Genomic DNA, 22,403 nt, shown 5'->3' with positions numbered 1-22,403 from the left:
TGTTAAGGTGCATATGTATGAAATGGGAGGTGGCAGTGTGAGGGAATGTCATTCAGGAGGTAGAAGACTTGAACTTGAGTCTAGATCTGATTCTGAATGTTGTACAAGTCTTTTTTTTCCCTTTCACTCTCCTCTTATGCACAGTTAGATGATTCCACAAAGAGCACAGCATGAAGGCTTGTATGTGGATAGTCTATTTTGGGAAGAGTGAGACAGGGAAGGAAGGAATGCCAAGCCAGGGGTGCCCATGCTTTGGACACCTGAACTTGGACCATGATGGGACAGATTATACCTCAGAGTTATTCTCTCAAGGAAAGAAAGAAGGGATATTTTCCCATTGGTTCCAACTCCCTCCTGGTCAAGGGATGTCACATGGGATATTAGCTCCCTCATCTTTCCATGTTTGCTCAGGTCAGAATGGCTGAGTGCATTTCTGGAAGCATCTCAGGTGGAAGTGGCAAAGCAACCAGACAGGAAATAAGAAATAAGCAGTCCAGCTGAGCAAGGTGCTGTTGGTTACACCTGAGCCAGCAAGTGGCTGCAGCAACAGCTGGAATGAAAAGATGGGCAGAGAGTAGGAGGTGGGGCACAAGAGGTGTCCAACACAGGTAGTAATTATAATACCTCTAGGGGTCTTGTGAGGATCTAATAACTAATGTATACTATGTGCATATTATGTGTCACAGCTATTCTGAGACCTTTCCATGTACTGACTCATTTAATTCTAATAAAAACTGTAGGAGGAAGCGACCATTATTATCACCATTCTACATAGCAATGGAAAGATTATGTAGCTGGGCAAGGTCACAAGACTAAGAAGTGGTAGGACCAAGATTCAGATCCAGGCAGAAACACTTCAGAGACTATCATGCTATTCTGCTTTTGCAAATGAAATCACGTGTGTAAGTGTGTTTTGCAGATTTTAGCTGCATGTGTCAGTTCCCATAAAATTTGCTTCTCTTGGGCAACATGTTAACCCATCAGCACCCATTTTCAAGTCACTGGGATACAAGATGGCTGAATTTTAGTGGAAAGAGGGTACTTAGGAGGTCAGATGAGTGGGCTATGGAAACAGGCAATGAAGGGACTGGTGGTCTTAGATTAGGCTCCCTAAAGTCACATGCAGAAGGATTTTGGAGACTGGTCTTGAGAGATACTTGTAAGGAAGGGAGGAAGGCAGGTTGGACTGAGGCAGCTCATCCACAATGAGTTTCAGCAGATCCAACAGGGAGCTCTAAAGGATGACTCTTTAGAGTTGTCCCAAATTGAAAGGTATACCTGCATCATCCAGCCTTTGGCCTCAGGGTGCAGGGTGTAGGGCAGTTCCATGTGGGCAAGGGCAATTCCCAGAGAGGACAGTAGCTGTGAGGTGGGAGCATCAGCTGAAGAGGGGATCTGGGTAAAGCACGCAGATACTGGGCAAGGCCCTGGGGAACTGGTGGTCAGCATGTGGAGGGACGGGAGGAGGTGTTTTTATGTTGTAAAGCATTGTAGAATGGTAAACTCCCCAACTTTGCCATTTCCTACTGTGGTATCTTGAGTAAATTATTTAATTGCACAGAGCCCCAGGTTTCTCTTATGTAAAACGTGGTATTAACAAATTTACTGAGTTCCCACTATGTACCAGGTTCTGTCCTGGTACTAGAGATATAAAGTGAACAAATCAGACAAAATCCCTGCCCTTGGTGAGCAGGGGTATTCTGGTAGGAAGATTTGATAAATACATGCATTATGTATATACCATATAAAAATTTGCACATATTCTGGCAGGGGAGAGAGCTAATAAACAATATAAATAAATAATATATAAAACATGTTAGTGTAAATACTAAGATAAAAATAAAGCAGAGAAGGAGAATATGAAGCCAAGGGCAAGTGCTGACATTTAAAATAGGGTGTTGAGGGAAGGACTTAGTGACATTATGGCTTTTGAGTAAAGATATGAAAGAAGTGAGAAGTTAACCATGTGGCTAAATGGGGCAGAAATTTCCAGGCAGAGGAAACCACAAGTACAAAGGCCCTGCAGCAGGGTGTTCCTGGCACATTCAGGGACAAGCAAGAGAGTTGGGGCTGAAGCAGGTGAACGAAGGGGAGAATGTAGAAAATAAGAGAAAAATGGTGGGTTGAGTCACGGAAGGTGTGAGAGGTCATCAAAAGGGTTTCAACCTTTACTCTGAGTGAGATGGAGCCTTGGGCAGGTTTGGACTGAAGGAGCAGGGTGACCTGACTTATAGGTTAGCAGGGTCACCCGAATGTTGTGTTGAGAATGGACTGTGGGAGGAGGGGCAGAAGCAGGGAGAGTAATTAGGAGGCTGCCACAAAATCCGGGCAGGAGAAGATGTTGGCTTGGACCAGAAAAGGGGTGGTGGGTGTGAAAAATAGTCAAATTCTGGATATATTTTGAAAATAGAGTGACAGGACTTGTTACCAGACTGAATGTTGGAGAGAAAGGAGTCAAGGATGATATTAAGGATGGAGATGTCATTAGCCAATAGGAGGAAGCATGGAGGGGGTGCTGGTTTCGAGCAGCATATGAGAAGCTAGATCTTACACATGTCAGGTGGGAAATGCCCACTACACATTTAAGGGGCGAGGTCAAGTAGACAGCTTGATATTCAGGTCTGGAGATCAGAGGGTGCTCCAGAGAGAGGTTTGACAGGAACAGAAATTTGGAATTCATTAGCATATTAATGTATGACACTCACATACAAACATTTTTTTCATCTGAGTTCCACAATAGCCTTGTGAGATATCTATCTATCTATCTATCTATCTATCTATCTATCTATCTATCTATCTTTTATTTACTTTTAAATTTTATTTAAATCCAAATAAGTTAACATACAGTATAGTACTGGTTTCAGGAGTAGAACCCAGTGATTTATCACTTACCTATAACACCCAGTGCTCATCCCAACAAGTGCCCTCCTTAATGCCCATCACCCATTTAGCCCATCTCACCACCCAAGGTGGAAGTTCCTCCATCCCTGTAAGGAACTTATTTATTTGTAGGACATTTCTGGAGCTCCAGAGAGGTCATGGGACTTCCTCAAGGTCATACTGGTTGTACAAAGCATAGGCATCTTGCTACTTACTTGGCTTACCAAGAACAGGACACAGGGGATGGGTAAACTTACCCAGAAGTAAACCAGGCCAGAGTGTGGAATCTGGCCATTGTCCTAAGAGTTACACATATTTGAGTAAAGATACTACATTCCAGCTGGACTGAACTTCTTCCCATTCCTCAGGCACCACCTTTTCTATGTCCCCTGTGTCTATGACACTCTTGGCCTGGCTTACTTGATGTTTCCAAATATCAGTCTAAACATCACTTCCTCTGGGGGGAATTTCCTCTGTCCACCAGAGCAGGCAGGGTGCCCCTACCCAGTGTTCCTGTTGCATGTTGTACTTCTCAGCTTCATACTTGCTGGTGTAGTAAGTGGTTTGAGGTGAGGCCTCAGCCATGAATGCACATTTGAATCAACCGGGTGAACATTTAAAAATGACTGATGTGGGAACCCACGGCAGACCAGCTCAATCGAATCAGAATTTCTGTTCTGGACATTGATATTTTTAAAGTCTCTCCATTGCAGACAGACATTGATGGTAGCCTCCCTATAATCCACCCCCATCCTTTCTTTCTTGTTGGAATATCCTGATTTTGTTCAGATATTGAGCTGTTCTCCCTGCAGCCATGTCTTTCAGGGAATGTGGACTCTACCCAGGACGCGAGTCCTGATTGGCTTGGAGCAATCAGTGGTGATCTCATTCACTTTCCCAATAATTAATTTGGGAATTAGCCAATAGCGGTCAATAAGATATGAGGGGAAATGGGTATAATTTTTTTAAAGGGAAATAACAAATGTTGGTAAAGATGTAGAGAAATTGGAACCTTTATGCATTGCTGGTAGGAATGCCAAATGACGCAGCTGCTATAGAAAACAGTTTCTCAAAAGGTTAAACATTGAATTATCATACGACCCAGTGATTCAACTCCTAGGTATATGTTCAGAAGAATGCGAGGCAGGGATTTCAACATATATCTGTACACTAATGTTCATAGAAGCGTTATCCAGAGTAGCCAAAAGGTGGAAACAGGCCAAGTTTCCATTAATAGATGAGTAGATAAACAAAATGTTATATATATGTATACACAATGGAATATTATTCCACCATAAAAAGGAACAAAGTTTTCATATATGCTATAACATGCATGGATGGATGGACCTTGGAAACATGTTTAGGGAAATAAACTAGACACAGAGGACAGATATTGTTATAATTCCACTTATATGAGGTACCTAGAATAGGCAAATTCATGAGGACAGAAAATAGAGTAGATGTTCTTAGGAGCTGGAAGGAAGGGGATGGAGAAAGGGAAGTCCCTGTTTCATGGGTATGGAGTTTTTGTGGGGAATGATGAAAAAATTGGGGGTATAGATATCACTGATGGTTATACAACATTGTGAATGTACTTAATGCCACAGAATTGTACACTTATGGTTAAAACAATAAACACTATGTTGTGTATATTTCACCACAATAAAAAAGAGCGAGATGAGAGAGTGTTTTCTTAACCACAGAAAGAACACATGGGTAGAGATGGACTCTCTTTTTTCACAGTGACACCAGGACCTACTACAGCCATCTGTGACCGTGAACAAAGACCAGGAAGAAGACTGAAAAACAAAGCAAACCCCTTAGGCTGACAGAGCTGAAAGATGGAAAGGTTCCTTGAATGAGCCACGGAACCAACGAACCCCAGAGTGGTTTTATCCCCGATGTCTTATTCTGGAACGAGCCAGCTGAGTCGGGACCTTCTGTGGGGTAGCTGAACGCATTCTAGTATCTGTAGTGGACACTCATGCCATCTGGATCTCCTTTCAGTTGAGAGTCGCTGGCCGTGCTGCCTCTGCTAGAAAGAGCCGTCCTGCCCTAGGTCACGCCCTCTCCTAACAACCCTATCCAGTGACTAACCTTACATAAGGGGAGTAGTCCATTGCCCAGGCCTGATCCCACTGCTTCACCTCTCAATGACTCTAAATGTCACCCCAACTTCAGAGCCCACGGTAAGGTAGGCCGAGGCCTTTGTTGGGACCAATCGGGGCCCAGATTCTTCCTTTGCCCAATCCCGTATCCATCACTTCTTCCACAGGTGTTGACCCCAAAGACTCTCTCCATTACACTTCTTGTGATGTAATATCCACCTCAGAGCCAGCTTCTGAGGTAACCTGCCCTGCGACATGGATACACTGCTGGGCCAGCAGAGTCCAGCAAAAAGGCACGCTCCAGAGCCTAGCACAGGGGCTTGCACAGAAGCAGGCACTCCTACGTATTTGTGGGGCAACTAAGTAAATGATTCTCAGCTTCTCAGGAACATAAAAACACTACGGAGACTCAGTAGGGCACAAAGCAAGAGAGATAAAATGCCCAGTTTTCCAAAAAACAACACAAACCACACAGTAAATGTGTAGCCTGCTTTGGGGTCCTTCATGAGATACTTATCTCTTGGATTGGTGCAACACAGGATTGTGACTATGAAGCCAACAACTTGATTAGAGACATCTGTGCTTATCTGCTCCCCAAACCCCAGCTTCCAACAAATTTCCACTGTGAGGTGTCGCGGCTCCAGTTTAACAGAATGATTTCTGAGCATGAGCTTCTAAGTCATGCTCTGAGCTGCCAAATATGGCAAAACACTGGCAATATTTTAGACAACAGCCAATCTAACAGGTTTGGCCTTGGTTTAGAAGGTGGGTAATTTCCTGCCTTCCTGTGAACACTCAGACCCTGAGATAGGAGAAGATTCCTAATATCATCAAGGGAGAACAAGATAATGGGTAAGGACTAGAGAGAAGGGTTGGTGTGAATCCAAGAACGACCTAAGAGTAGTTCTCTACCACAGATTTGAAACCAGAGGACCGTGGGTTTGAGTACAAAACACAAAAGCCAAAGTACTCAAGCTCACTCTACACGCAGCCCTGGAGCACCTTTCTATCACTTTAAAGTGACAGCTTAGGGGTGCCTGGGTGGTTCAGTGGGTTAAGTGTCTGACTCTTGGTTTCAGCTCAGGTCATGATCTCGCGGTTTGTGAGTTCAAGCCCTGAGTCAGGCTCTGCACTGGCAGTGTAGAGTCTGCTTGGGATTCTCTCTCTCCCTCTCTCTCTGTCCCTCCCCTGATCACTCTCTCTCTGTCTCTTAAAGTAAATAAATAAGCTTAAAAAAAATTTTTTTAAGCGATGGCTTATCAGAACAGACCTACACCAGATGTTGGAACCCATCCCATTCCCACCATCTCACAATTCTTTATCACACGAATTCCACAGCAGGAAGATGGTTTTCTGCATTTAGCTCAAGATAAGAAGTCCATTCACACACACAATCAAACACCATCACACACCATGACGCTCCAGTCCAAGTAAGTTTCAGAGGTAGGACACAAATGAAGATATGGGCCCTCATCTTGCAACTTTGTCAATGCTTTGAAAATCCTTATTTCAATAAACTGGATCACAATAAAGAGAACCGAAACATTAAAAATAGACTTGGGGTGCTTGGGTAGCTCAGTTGTTTGAGCGTCCAACTCTTGATTTTGGCTCAGGTCTGGGATTGAGCCCCATCTCAGGCGTGGAGCCTGCTTAAGATTCTCTCTCTCTCTCTGCCCCTTTCCACTGCTTGTGTTCTCTCTCTCTCATTCTCTAAAAAAACTAAAACTAAAACTAAAATTAAAACAAACTAAACTAAAAATAGACGTCAGACAAAAAACTTATTCTGTGGAGAAGAAAGGATTTGGCATTTCTTTCTTTTTTTCTCTCTCACGGTTCCCAAATCTGGGTGTGCTAAGCATCCTAAAACCCTTTTTTCTTTAGATGAAAAAGAAATTGCTGTTCTCTGCCTGCAAGCATTTCCTATTGCTTGACTAACCTAAGCACAGCGGTCCAGAGCCAGTGGCGTGTGAGATCTCCAGAGGGAAAATCATGAGAGCACGAAGGAAGGGGAAATATCTGTCGACTGCTGACTTCTGAGGGGGGCTGGCCTGAGGAAACGTGAAAAGAAGCAAATATCACCACGGGTGGGGGAGGAATTACAGCCCCACAAACATATCCTAATGATGAGCAATGAGCTGTCACTGGCATCCTGATTAAACTTGTTTGGTTTTGTGATTTCACTTAAAGCCTAGCCAGAAATTCATTTTCCCTACAACTTTTGCCTCTTGTAGGGAACCAGGCAAAATCATCTGGCTGCTTACTCAGCATTCATTTAGGGGGCAGATAATATGCCCTGGCAGTTTGTAAATGGAATGGATGGGACACTCTCTCCGCCCTGCTTTGTCCCCCTCTGGCATGGCCCACAGGGAGGGGAAAGATGTGATTCATTTGGATGCAGACCAGACCCAAAGGTGGAAGCCCCCTGATGGGGGAGCTCTTTGGAATGTTCGAGAAAATCTTCCAGGCTCTTTGAATCATTTAGGTTGAAAATGGGCTCCGCTGTTGTGATTTTACCTCTTGATTTTACCTCTCTGGTGTTGCAGTAGCTTTAGGTGAGACAGCTCATGATGACTGCATTTGAAGTGTGCTCTGCAAGTCTTAATCAGTCTAGATGTGGCTCTGACCCTCAATTAGTCTTGACATTACTTCCCCTGTGCTACTTCATGAAAAGCATTCCCGTAGAAAAAAATCTTCTAATTGGACTATCTAGATGCATAATCGTCATCTTCTGGATGCCTCTTCTGCCCCATGAAGGAAGCAGAGATGGGGAACGACTACTCCATGAAAACGACTCTGTTGGAAACTTGAGACGCAGTGGGCAAAAGACGTGTTTTTATTTTCTCTGTGACCTTCCGCTTTATTTGCTTTTGAGGTCTGAATATGGAGGTTAGTTGCATCCATCCACTCGAATTTAATCTGTCTTTGTACAAATGGTTTGCATTCATTCGCTGAGCAGCAGCTTAAAAGATAAACACAATCGTTTCAGAATTTCAACACAAAGAGCATTATTTGTACCTCACTAACAATGAAGTGCTTAAAGAAAAGACCCAGGCGTGCTGATTGCCGAGACTGAGTAAGGAGGGTTAAAAGGCCTCTTTCCTTTTTCAAAGCTTTGATTCCATCATAGTAAGTAGATGGCAAGTTCTTTGTGGGCAGGAATTGTCTTGATCCAAGTCATATCGCCCTCAGTTTCTTGAACACAAAATGCTCGTTAACACAGCAGGTGCCCAGTAAGCAGCTGAATCGCTGACCTGCGCCAGAAGGAATGAGGCCAAGGATCCATCTGTCTTTGGCGAAAGCAATTAGGTCAGTTTCATCCTCCTAATGGTTTGCTACTTAGAGCTTCTCTAGTTGTCTCAATACAAGTTTAAGTTCATTAGACTGATGTTCTGTTCTCTCTCTGGGCTCTTGGTCTCTGTCTTTGTCTTTCTCTGCCCTTCCTCCCACTCACCTGCTTCCCTCCCTTCATGATTAGTTCTCAATTGTTCTCCGTAAGTCATTGGAACACAGACTAATTCCTGACGGTATGTAGAATCGGATGACTAAAATGAACACTTAAAATTGTGTACAGAATAATTTTTTAAACTAAGTTGTTGCTGCCTTGCCACTTTCTCTCACCTTTAAAACTGCGTTCCATTTTCATCCTTGCTGCCTGAGATAAAGTGAGCACCGCAGGAAGAAACATAACCACGTTTCTTAATCTGGGGCCTGTGAAATTGTGTGCAAACGCGTTTGTGTATTTCCATTTGCTGGGGTTCAAAGTCCACAGCTTTCAGCAAATTCTCGAAGGATACTCGGTTTTCAAGACCCCAGACATTTGATGAGGTTGTTGATGAACTGTGATTTTCTTTGTTTACTTTAGAATTTGGCTTAGGACTTAAGAAAACCTAATTCACTTCAAGGAAGGGTCGATTTAAAGAATTTAAAGAATAGTACTTTTAAAAATGAGATTGCCCTGCCTACTTTTTTAGCAGTAAAATGTTAAAAGGGATTACAGTGGCACTAGATACAAGTGTGTGTGTGTGTGTGTGTGTGTGTGTGTGTGTGTGCCCGTGTGCACTTCCCTAATCATTCTAGCCCACATATGTGGACCTTGTGCAGAAAGGGTGGTGACCTGACAGTTCAACTTTCCACCCCCACCCAAGGGACCAAGTTTAATTCCAAACTCTCATCAATGATAAGCTATTCACGGGCAGCCAGTCTCTGGGCAGAAAAGGAGCCAGTGGAGTCATTTCAGCCACTTTCATCATCAATATCAACTGTTGCTGCTGAACTGATTAGGTGGGCTGACCGTTTTTCTTGTTGAGAATGAATAGACTGATATACGCGTGGCTTCTTCATTTCACATTTGAAAGCCAGGACCCTTGAGCACAATGCATGCTTTCTAGCACATTTCCTAAATTCAAACTGCAACGTCATTTCAAAACTCCCCAGGCCTTCAAAACTCAGCTCAAATTGATTTCTTCTAGAAAGCCTACCCTGATACGTTTCCTTTCAACTAGGGTTACTGCATTATTTAACATCCCATCACTACAACTGTGCTGTAAAGACTCAAGAAGATGATCATTTTAGATAGTTGAGTTGTCTGACGAGCTGACGGTGTACGTGTTCAACTACACCAACTTAAAAAAAAATTGTATGTTTAAATCACTATCCATTTTTCTGCCTTCCTAATCAGTTTATGGAACAAAACTTGACCTTCCTTGATGGTGATGAGTGCCTTATACTGGATTCCCTAGAAGGCAGGGCTTAAAACAAAAGCTTATATGCTACTAATTTATAAAAGGAGCTCAGTCCAAGGAAAACAGAACGTGGGGGAGCTGATAGGAGTGTGTGTGACTGAGCCAGCCACTGCTTGATATCTCAGCCTGGTGGGATCATCCTCCAAAAGACCATATGGATGACTGAGCCTCAGAACATTCTCTCTAAGAGCAGGATGAGGGAAGAATGTGTCTCCCAGCAACCTGCTCCCATTGCCCCCCACCTCTGCCCCTCACCACACGAACTTTAGGATTATTAACACGAATGTCACAGGCTCTAGCACCAGCAGGGATGCCTTAAGGCAGGAGGCACACACAGTGCAACGTGACATCCTGTAGGGATGAACCTACCCAAAGCTAGTTGGAGTGCATAAACGGCTGTACAGAACATGTAGGCAAGAGCCCCAGGACAGAGCGGGTTGAGACAGTGGTGCCTAACCTGCAGGTGTCTGATGCAATGAGTTTTGGAACATAGGTGTGTGCTCTATGTTCTGTTCGCAGAGTCCATTGAAGTGTGAAGAGTCATTATAAGAACTGGTTTCTACATTGGGGCGCCTGGATGGCTCAGTCGGTTAAGTGACTGACTTCAGCTCAGGTCATGATCTCATGGTTTGTGAGTTCAAGCCCTGCCACTGGGCTCTGTGCTGATAGCTCGGAGCCTGGAGCCCGGTTCAGATTCTGTGTCTCCCTCTTTCTGCCCCTCCCCTGCTTGTGCTCTGTCTGTGTGTCTGTCTCTCTCTCTCAAAAATAAATAAACATTAAAAAATTTTTAAAAATAAAACAGCTGGATTCTACATTCAGTTATTAAATCTTGCTGATCCCTCCCTCATTTTCAGGTACACCGATAAGCTGTCACTTGTGTTTGTCAGTGTTCCCTCCTGCAGTAGCTTCTCTGTCACCTTCTAATTTGTTTCTCTCAATCTGCAAAGGGTGTGAAAACCAGACAGCTGGGTTTGTTCAACTTGCGCGAAATGAAGAACACACAGGCTCTGGGTGAGAGCTGAAGAGGGTCACCTGTACCGAAACTCAAAATGCAAAATCATTAGCAATGTGACATTTCTTCAAAGATCTCTTTCTGTGGAGGTAGAGGGTGGACCATTCACTTTGGAGTTTAGAGAATTCCATGAAACAATGTGAACCTGGCACTATCTCCAGTGAAGATTCTCTTTGTTTATTTATAGGTCCTTAGTTTTATTCCCATTAATTCCAAGTACTGGACGGCTTAGTTTCTGATTGGTGAGACACGAGCGTATTTAGTTTCCACTGCACTCTGTGCATTTGAACTTAATGATATCATTATGCTGCCTGTGATTTCCTTGAAGACACTTCTGTATAAACAGTGTGAGGTAGGGATGCACGGTGTGTGTGTGTGTGTGTATGTGTGTGTGTGTGTGTGTATTTTTTGTTTTTATTTCTTTGGTCTTTAAAAATTTTTTTTAATTTTATTTTTTTGTGTACTTTCATAATTTTATTTTTTTAATTTACATCCAAATTAGTTAGCATATAGGGCAACAATGATTTCAGGAGTAGATTCCTTAGTGCCTCTTACCCATTTAGCCCATCCGCCTCTCACAACTCCTCCAGTAACCCTCTGTTTGTTCTCCATATTTAAGAGTCTCTTATTGTTTGTCCCCCTCCCTGTTTTTATATTATTTTTGCTTCCCTTCCCTTATGTTCATCTTTTCTGTGTCTTAAAGTCCTCATATGAGTGAACTCATATGATATTTGTCTTTCTCTGACTAATTTTGCTTAGCGTAATACCCTCTAGTTCCATAGTTGCAAATGGCAAGATTTCATTCTTTTTGATTGCTGAGTAATACTACATTGTGTGTGTGTGTGTGTGTGTGTGTGTGTATACACACTACATCTTCTTTATCCATTCATCCATCGATGGACATTTGGGCTCTTTCCATACTTTGGCTATTGTTGGTAGTGCTGCTATAAACCTTGGAGTGCATGTGCCCCTTCAAAACAGCACACCTGTATCCCTTGGATAAATACCTAGTAGTGCAATTGCTGGGTCGTAGGGTAGTTCTATTTTTCATTTTTTTGAGGAACCTCCATACTGTTTTCCAGAGTGGTTGCACCAGTTTGCATTCCCACCAGCAGTGCAAAAGAGATCCTCTCTCTCCACATTCTTGCCAACATCTGTTGTTGCCTGAGTTGTTAATGTTAGCCATTCTGACAGGTGTAAGGTGGTATCTCATTGTGATTTTGATTTGTATTTCCCCGATGATGAGTGATGTTGAGCATTTTTTCATGTGTCAGTTGGCCATCTGGATGTCTTCTTTGGAGAAGTGTCTATTCCTGTCTTTGGCCCATTTCTTGACTGGATTATTTGCTTTTTGGGTGTTGAGTTTGATAAGTTCTTTATAGATTTTGGATACTAACCCTTTATCTGATATGTCATTTGCAAATATCTCCTCCCATTCTGTCGGTTGCCTTTTAGTTTTGCTGATTGTTTCCTTCTCTGTGCAGAAGTTTTTATTTTGTTGAGGTCCCAGTAGTTAATTTTTGCTTTTGTTTCCCTTGCCTCTGGAGATGTGTTGAGTAAGAAGTTGCTGTGGCCAAGATCAAAGAGGTTTTTGCCTGCTTTCTCCTTGAGGATTTTGATGGCTTCCTGTCTTACATTTAGGTCTTTCATGCATTTTGAGTTTATTTTTGTGTATGATGTAAGAAAGTGGCCCAGGTTCATTTTTCTGCATGTCGCTGTCCAGTTTTCCCAGCACCACTTGCTGAGAAGACTGTCTTTATTCCATTGGATATTCTTTCCTGCTTTGTCAAAGATTAGTTGGCCACACATTTGTGGGTCCATTTCTGGGTTCTCTATTCTGTTCCATTGATCTGAGTGTCTGTTCTTGTGCCAGTACCATACTGTCTTGATGATTACAGCATTGTAGTATAGCTTGAAGCCTGGGATTGTGATGCCTCCCGCTTTGGTTTTCTTTTTCAAGATTGCTTTGGCTATTTGGGGTCTTTTCTGGTTCCATACAAGGTTCGGGATTGTTCTAGCTCTGTGAAGAATGCTGGTGTTATTTTGATAGGGATTGTGTTGAATATGTAGATTGCTTTGGGTAGTATCAACATTTTAACAACATTTGTTCTTTCTACCCAGGAGCATGGAATTTTTTTCCATTTTTTTTTTTTGTGTCTTCTTCAATTTCTTTCATAAACTTTCTATAGTTTTCAGTGTATGTGTGTGTGTATTTTATTCATCACTCTATGGGCAGTTCATTAACATTTGAAGTACCCTACCTAATCAGGAATCCACATTTGAGGCATGCTTAGTTAGCATTTGACTAACTCTAATGAGTTCATAAGCCAGAGGTCCATTACAGGCTTCAACTATTTTTATCTCCAATCACCTCCAAAGAGTTTGTAAAATAGTGGTTGAAATACGTGCGTTGTGTAGAAATACTATACTGCTACCTCTCAACAGCCTATATTCCTCAGAGTGGTGTCACTGAAGGCTTTGCTCCATCCTGTGCCCAACCACTGACAGAATTCTGTTGCTGGAGTCTGACAAGAAGGTGATACTACCTCAACACACCTTCCATGCACAGAGCTTACTGGCATGTCCAAAAGAGCAGCAAGTGGGGCTTCACCGAGCTTCCAATGCATGCATGGCTATCTTTGTCCCTAATTGCTAATTGTGGTAGAAATTGGTCTGAGGCAGGATTCTGTTGTAGGGAAGACCCATTTCCTTCCTCCTCCTCTCACACTGAATTCGGCCAAGGTCAGATCCCAGAAGACACGGCCAAATCGGTCTCTTGTTGCACCATCTATGTTTCTGTAGTGCTCTTTCAGGGTCAGAGGCAGCACCAGTCTTGGATAGGATCACTGTTGGTGTGATGAGACACTGCACGAATGGGCAGTGTGCTCATGGAACTTCCCCACCCTCACCCTGGGAGGTACGCCCCCGGCTGTGGAGCCATACTGTGAGGGAATGGAAGGCACCAGGGCTGGCTGGGTGAGTCCAGGTGCCACTTACTTCAGCAACTGAGGGTTACGGCATCATACACAAATGATCACCCCAAATGCTGGTTCTCAGCTGTGGGCTGTCCAGCACTCTCCACAAACTGGATAGTAAACACACTCCTCAGTCCAGAAAGGATTTTGGGGGGTGCTAGGTATTTCAGTAATCTCATGAAATAGAAAGATGAATAGGACATAGTCACCATCCTCAAGAGCTTTGGGTCCAATGCGAGAGACATACAAGTGGATCATTTTCATACAACATGATAAGCAGAAAGGTGTGGTAGGCCCATGATTCTGTAGACCTGACGAGAAGGGGTCCTTAGCTCATTCTAGGACAATGGACCTCAAACTCTTTGGTCTCAGGACGCTTTAAAATATTTTAAATATTATTGAGATCTCCAAAGAGCTTTTGTTTGTGGGGGATATACCTACCAACATTTACTGTATGGGAACTTAAAGCTGAGAAATGTTTTATGATTTGTTAAATATTTGATGTTAATAATATATGTTAATAATATTACATGCACTATATAATATCAAATAGTATATGTAAAACATAAATGTATCTGTTAATATAAAATAAATGCAAAACTGATTGATTCATTAAAATAATAATGAACCTACTCCATGTTAACATAAGGGACATTTTTATGAAAAGTAACTATATTTTCCAAAACACAAAAAAGTTTTAGTGTAAAGAATGGCTTTATTGTACATAATGGTAAATCTCTAATATCTGGCTTCATGGAAGCGACTGGATTGACCCACCTGCTTCTGCTGTGGTTCTGCTGCAATATTTTGTTTTGGTGGAAGTCTATGGAGAAACTGCCTCACACAGACATGCAGTCAGAAAAGGGAGGACCTCACAGACCTCCTAAAAGGGACTTAGGGGAGCCCTCCCCCCCAGATAGCACCCCCCCCTTCCCCGCTGAGAGTCCTTGAACCGCTGACCTCAGCTTCCTGGATGTGAATTTGGAAGAATGAGTAAAGGCTGTCTAGGAGAAAAAGAACATTCTAGATCAGTGCTTCTCAAACAATCATGGTGCATCTGAATCACTTGGGGTCTGGGGTGGGGCTTGCATCCTGCATTTCTAACAAGCTCCCAGGTGACACTGATGGTGCTGTTCCCAGGACTACATGTTAAGTAGCAAGGATCTAGGCCAGAGAAATAACAGAAGCAAAGGCAGTATCACAGAACAGCCTGACTTGTGAGGGGGCTGGCATAGTTACAGAGTGAAGTACAAGGCGGGAAGTATCAAGACCTAACGTAAGCACGCCAGGGAGATAACAGACAGTTGTAACTTTTCCCAAGGGGAAGTCTTGAAAAAGTTTTAAGCAGGAGACAACTCTGGCTCACAGGTATGTGTAATTTCTTATTCTCAATAACTCAGAACTGCAATAAATAAAAAACACACGTGCTCGGGGCGCCTGGGTGGCGCAGTCGGTTAAGCGTCCGACTTCAGCCAGGTCACGATCTCGCGGTCCGTGAGTTCGAGCCCTGCGTCAGGCTCTGGGCTGATGGCTCAGAGCCTGGAGCCTGTTTCCGATTCTGTGTCTCCCTCTCTCTCTGCCCCTCGCCCGTTCATGCTCTGTCTCTCTCTGTCCCAAAAATAAATAAACGTTGAAAAAAAAAATTAAAAAACAAAACAAAACAAAACAAAAACACACACGTGCAAAGTAAGCGGGCAATAGGATGAAGCAGAGGAAGAAGAAAGATGATACTCCCTATACTATTACAACATAGCTTAGTAGAAAGAGCACGTGCTTTGGACTCGGACAGACTTTGCTTAAATTCCGTTTACAAAATGATTCCTGAGTCAGCTTCTCAGAGGCTCAGATTCCATCATTTGTAAGGATAAGAGAGATCCGAGTTATATAGGCAGAGAACAGAGTCTGATACATTGTGAGTAATTGCTATGCTGAAATCTATATGATAAAGGATGTTAGAGAGTAATAAAAAATAACAACTGGAAGCTATTATTGTTATTCTAAAATTAGATGTAGGCCTGAAACAAGATCATTGAGCTTATTAGAATTTTGTATTTTCTGGGAACCTAGGTGGCTCAGTCGGGTAAGTGTCCGACTTCGGCTCCGGTCATGATCTCTCAGTTCGTGGGTTTGAGCCCCGCATCAGGCTCTGTGCTGACAGCTCGGAGCCTGAAGCTTGCTTCGGATTCTGTGCCTCCCTCTCTCTTTGCCCCTCCCCGACTCATGCTCTGACTCTGTCTCTCTCTCTCTCTCTCTCAAAAATAAACATTAAAAAAAAAGAATTTTGTATTTTCAAGAGCAAAACGATTCTGAGAACCTGAGAGGAATCACCTAAAAGTAAATGTTTTCTCTATTTGCATGCCAGGCAGTGTCAGCTCACGGCTACCTGCAGTGATGGAGGATGCAGGCCAACAGCTACAAGAGAAAGATCTCTGGTCTCCTGGTTATCATCCTTTCTGGCAAGACAACTTGGACCCAAATTTTCAATCCAAACTTTGAATGGCTTATGTTGCAATCTCCCCACTCTTCTTTCTCTTTTCCTGGTAGTACTTGGTACCGAGAATAAGGAGCAAAGGCACAGGGAGCACAGAGAAAAAGAATTATGACTGCATATTAAACAGAGCTATCACAGTTTACAAAATCTCTCTGTGCATGGGCACTCTCACGAGAAGGGCTTTCCCAATTTCTATTCCTCTTTTTCTCTGGAAGCACGTGGCTTTCCAGAAACCCCCTCATCACCACCTGGGATTCTGAGACTCTTCATATCTCATTCGTGCCTTGAAGGGTTAGGTTTTTTTTTTTTTTTTAATGTTTATTTATTTGTGAGACAGAGAGAGAGACAGAGTGTGAGTGGGGGAGGGGCAGAGAGAGAGGGAGACACAGAATCTGAAGCAGGCTCCAGGCTCTGAGCTGTCAGCACAGAGCCCGACGCAGGGCTTGAACTCATGAACCCTGAGATCATGACCTGAGCCGAAGTCAGACGCTTAACCGACTGAGCCACCGAGGTGCCCCTGAAGGGTTAGTTATTAAGTCACCCATGATGTGTTGCTTTCTCAATCCATTAAAACAAATACTGGTTCTCTGACTATAAATGAAAGTTTTCATTATCTTAAAAATCCAGGTTCTTAGTTGGACAGAATTTGAAAGCCTGTTCATTTATCCTGAAACATATATATATGTAGATATATGGGGTTTGTCTCAATCTCTTGATAGTTAGGACTTCTGAGTAATTGTTTTTCTCTGTTTTAAAATGAAAGACAAGATAAGAGTAGGTTTATAACAGAGAGCCAAATGTCAGAAGAGATAGCACACTTCAGTTGAGTCAATGAGCATGTTTTGACAAATCACATTATCTCAGCACTAAGAGTCTTTGTATCTGTGTGACAGATTTGTTATTGTTTTATACGAAAATAGGTAATGTGAGGAGAAGTAAGTGACTTGGACAGGGAGACAGTTCAAAGCTGATTTCTGACAAGCGTTTCCTCAGCTAGTGGGCTGACAGTAATGTCTTTGGTTTTTCTTTCACCAGGAATTCATCCTTTTAAATTTTTATAATTTTCAGTTTTTTAGACTCAAGAATTGGACTCTTCGAACACCCTTAGCAATGAGATATGCTCCCCAGGAAGGGAGGATTCACCTATGCTCTCATTCATTCATTTTTTCATTTTCTGAATCCGTGGAAGCATTTCTTTAAGAAAAAGCAAGGAGGAGGGTGCCTGGGTGGCCCAGTGGGTTAAGCATCCGACTTGGGCTCAGGTCATGATCTTGCAGTTTGTGAATTCAAGCCCTGCACCAGGCTCTGGGCTGACAGCTCAGAGCCTGGAAGTTGTTTTGGATTCTGGATCTCCCTCTCTCTCTGCCCCTCCCCTGTGCTCTCTTTCAAAAATAAACATTCACAAATTTGAATTTAAAAAAAAGAAAGAAAAAGCAAGGAGGGAGGAAGGCGGTTTTTAATTTCTAAGGTTCATTAAGTCAGCAGATAGCTGATAGGATGGGGGTCTCCAATGGAGCCCTCTGCCTTTGGGCAACAACCTCAATGGCATCCTCTCCAGGTGCAGTGCCCGGTGGTGCTTGCAAAAAGTCGGGGACTCCTTGACAGTTTCCGCTGTCCACTGGGATTTTGAGGGAGGGGAGATGAGGTGTCTGGGTAACCACTCCCTGTCCCTCTCACTGGGATAAAAACAGCGATTCCTATTAACAATAACCACAAAAATTACAGAATGTGTAGGAATAAACCCAACAAGAAACGTAGAAGATCTATATTTAGAAAACTACAAACATTTACTGGAAGATGTAAAAGAAGTGGTAACAAAGGGATAGAGTGTTCTGGGAGAATGAGAGCGTCAGGAGAAGGTCATGAACCATGCAGACCTCAAGAACCTCATTCTATCCTTCTCTCCTTTACTGTGAATTCTCTCAGCTACTTTCATATACGGACTTGGAAGCCTCTGGCTATTTTATTTTATTTTATTTTATTTTATTTTATTTTTTTTAAATTTTTTTTCAACGTTTATTTATTTTTGGGACAGAGAGAGACAGAGCATGAACGGGCGAGGGGCAGAGAGAGAGGGAGACACAGAATCGGAAACAGGCTCCAGGCTCCGAGCCATCAGCCCAGAGCCCGACGCGGGGCTCGAACCCACGGACCGTGAGATCGTGACCTGGTTGAAGTCGGACGCTTAACCGACTGCGCCACCCAGGCGCCCCGCCTCTGGCTATTTTATAAGTGTGTGTCTTTTCTTCCCAATTAAATGATATGATTAATAAAAGCAAGGACTATCCCTTTTCTTCTTTTTATATCTTCCATATCCCTTAGTACAGAAATGCCTCTACTTACAACTTGGCCATTTAAGGAGGTTCACAGTACGGAGAAAGCAGGGTAAGAAAGTGCATCCACTCTACCCACCACCAGCGGATGGTATTAGCAGCCACAAGCAATCATTCTGCCACACATGGTCTGTTAGTCAGGGGGATGCTGGCTGGATTGGCGCTCAGTTCTGAGCTACTTTATGAATATCAATAACATCATCAGTTTGAAAAGCACAAAAGTAGTGACTTTTGTCAAAAGTTGCAAAAAAGAGACACAATTTTGACGGAAACAAAAGTGGAGATAATTTTTCAGGACTGAAAGTGGCGAGCGAATGCTTAATGCTACAGTTGCTCCTGGCAGAGCTGGAAGAACCCTGAAGGCCAAGGACTAAATACCGATCAAAAAGGAAGGAACAGGTATTGGTGGAATGAAAAAGGCAAGTTTTGGGGGTTGTGGTTAAATGTTACCAGCAACGAGCGATATCCTTTGGCCTAAACTTTGTCAGTCCTAGTGAAGGCCAGGAGTTATGAGTGAACTTAATCCTAGGCTTGGTGGAAAGTGTTGACGAGTCTGCTGTGAGGTAAGGGTGTCTCTGTAGGTTCAAAGTTGCTGGGTTTAGGGCCCATCAAAATCAGCAAAATCTCGTGTTGGCAAAGGAGGGTGATGCAGCCATAAGAGGTCCACGTTTGGGGAGAAACGTTGGATAGAATGTATGGAAGAGAACAGCACTCCTGGGTGAAAGCTTTGAAGGGTCCACTTATGTTTTTATTTATGGAGAGGCATCTGGAAACTGGTAACCTAAACGTTTCTTGGTCACTTTGAACTTAGAAAAAAAATGGACACCTGAACAGGGTTTTAGAACTAAGGTCTTCTTGAATGGAGTAACTTCCATATAGTGCCTTATGTGTGGTTAACTGCACAAATATTTATTGCACGTCTCCTCTGTGATGGACACTTTCACATACATTAACTAATTTATTCACTCGATCATTCTGTAAGATATATATCACCACTATCACCATTTTATGGCTGTGGAAATGAAATCTTGGAGAATTCCAAACGTGGGTTCTTTTGATTCCAAGTTGCTGTTTTACTTCTCCATACATAGCTGCCTCTTTGTGTCAACCAAATTAATGAATGAATAAATAATCCAATGCAATATACATTATAATTTTATCTATGTGTCACACAGTTAAAAAATGGCTTGATTTTTGAATGCACATCTATTATTTTATATAATGTCAAAAATACATACAATATACATAATGCCACCAGTGTTACTTTATATAATATCACCAAGTCCCACTGTTGTGTGTTTCTCTTTTGACCTTCCAAATATCTCCAGGGGCCCAGAAGGGGCATGCAGCATTAAGAGGCACTTTGAAGGGTGGTTTCAGTGAGTATATAATGAAGCCAAACAGGACACCCCCCGAAAGGGTTACTTTTCAATATGTATTTTTGATGCAATTCACAAAACATCTTGCAGTGCAGCCTCCTGGTTAAGGACCCTTCCTTGTCTCTGGAAATCCTTTGTACCGACAAGGAATAGAGAAAATGGTCGAGAATTCTAACCAGGGTTGTTTAGTGTAATTTCTCCGGTGCTCCTGTGCAAAGTGTGGCTGTAACAAAACCTATCTCTCAACCTAATCACACCTTGACATGTTCAATAAGATATAACATGGTGAAATGAAGAGTGAGGAATTAGAATAAATTGTGTCAAAGAAAAATCTCCCTAATAGCTCTGACATGACAACCTGCACATGAACAATCTAAATATTCATTTTGGGTAATAGAACAGCTATCAACAAATTCATTACTGAAGACAATATTTTCACTTCAACTGTCAACTGACAAGGGGTCCCCATAATATACTGCCATTAGCAGTTTGCATCAGTAACAAAGAAAATGCACTTGAATTTCACAAATATGTACGAATCATACTCTTTCAATTTTAAAAAGGGACTCAGCCTCATTAAAAGTTTTCACAAAATAGCTGTCACAGGGACGTTAACCTCGTAAATCATTTCATGGCAAGAACTACAAGTTGGACAGTAAGTAATGGATTTGTTTCCAGGTAAACAATTTATTTCTTACTTTAAATATATGCATTTGTGCCTTCAGATTCCTCTTGTTTAAACAACTTCTCCTATATTACTCTCTTTCTAGCTTAGTCGTTGCTGGATTCTTTAGAAAGGGAGTCTTCCATGAAGCAAAACAGCACTAAAATGACTGTTATTACTTATCAAGTTAATATATCCCAGCTCAGAGTACCAGGGATAGTAGGAACAAGAAATATGTAAATGTTCCATGTGTTAATTTGCCTTGTAGACACCAGACTCATTTGTGGCTGTTCTACCTTCCTGTTCCAGGAAGGGCAGAAGGATTCTGGGTAGGAAAGTGGGCTTTGGCATCTCACTTTGTTAGATTTTCTTCTTCAACAAAAATGGAGGAAGGAAATGAAAAGATAGTACCTTTGTCCTTGACCAACAGTGGATTTGGAGTTGTGAGGAAAATAACCGCATATCCCCTCTAAAAGGCAAATGGCAAAAAACACATGACCACATATTTAGTCTCACTAATAACCAAAGATCTGCAAATCCATTATGACTATGAGTATCACAAGCTGAGAAATTTACATATTATTTGACTCAGCTCTTCTGATTTTAGCCAAAGGAAAATATCATAGCTATGATAAAAAATTTATGTATAAAGTTATTCATCTCACCATTGTTTTAATGATAAAAAAGGTGAAAATCCTTCAATGTTCATCAGAATTAATGACCTGTCTTCACAGTGAAATATTAAGTAGGCACTAAAACTGGAAAGATTTCACAGGATTCCATTAGGCAAAAACTGTAGGTCCTATAAAACAGGACACAGAGTTCTTCTTCCACTTAGGATGTAGAAAGTCATAAGAGAACATTGTTTCCATCAGAACAATAAGAAAAGGTGGGCAATATACAAAATAATAACTTTTTTAGAGCCCATCAGAGAATTGAGGTCACAAGGCAACTAAGTGAATTGAATTCCAAAGAGTGGTAAGCCCATCCATGAACTTCTTCACTTGGCAGAGCATAAGGAAGGATGGGGCCACCATATTAATAGATGAGAAGAAACTAGCTAAAAATTTAGCTAAAATCCTTAAAGGCCAAGTGTGGGCTAATTTGTCACTTTGGAATAGCTTAGAGCTTCAGACACAAGGGAGTTTGCACTCACCTTCCAGGTCTTTTCTCTAGACCTGCATTAAGTGTTCACAAAAAAGTCAGAGGCAAAGTAGGAGATTGGAGAGAGCTCCTCTCCACTGTATAGACATGCAGGATGTGACCAGCTGCCACCAAATGACAAGCACAAAGCCTTGACCTCTTCCCCAGAGACTTCTCTTACAAAGCCAAAGTCTTAAGCTGCTGGGGGAGGGCAGAAAACCTTTTGCCTCTAAGACTAGGCAAAAGTCCAATACTTCTGGAAGAACAAGAGAAACAAAACCTGCTTGTTTTGAGGGAGGAGTAGGAAACTCCCCCCCACTCCCAGACATAGGCAGAGTCATTGCTGTTGAAGAAGAGGTGGAAGCAAAAACCTGGCTTATGCCCAGGATCTTGCACTGCTTCAAAGCAGAGATCTCCTATTGTTGGGGAAGATGAAAAAATGCTCAAGAAGTATTAACCCCAAGGTTCAGGCACAGAGCTTGCCTAAGTCTGATATGGGACTAAGACAGCAAAGAAATCCCAACCCCCTACATTAAGACATGCATAGACAAGCAAGCAATAGAAGTCTCCCCTAGTTCAGATAAGGGCAAGACCACAGAGAGAGATGTCCTCTGTGGCACAGGTATGCAAGGACAGCTGAAAGCTGAAAGCAAAAGCATTAATACTTAGAAATACT

General features: G+C 42.4%; 1 protein-coding gene across 3 annotated transcripts in view; it reads right to left on the bottom strand.

The window, feature by feature from the left end:
* Positions 1–22,403, bottom strand: part of SCD5 (stearoyl-CoA desaturase 5) — a 170,950-nt gene that overhangs the window by 21,737 nt on the left and 126,810 nt on the right. The gene's annotated exons all lie outside the window — the stretch shown is intronic.

The sequence above is a fragment of the Herpailurus yagouaroundi genome, unplaced genomic scaffold (genome assembly GCF_014898765.1).
Source record: "Herpailurus yagouaroundi ecotype Mexico unplaced genomic scaffold, PumYag 28, whole genome shotgun sequence".
Taxonomy (NCBI): domain Eukaryota; kingdom Metazoa; phylum Chordata; class Mammalia; order Carnivora; family Felidae; genus Herpailurus; species Herpailurus yagouaroundi.
The sequence above is the reverse complement of the archived record's forward strand: the minus strand, read 5'-3'. Positions and strand labels throughout refer to the sequence as shown.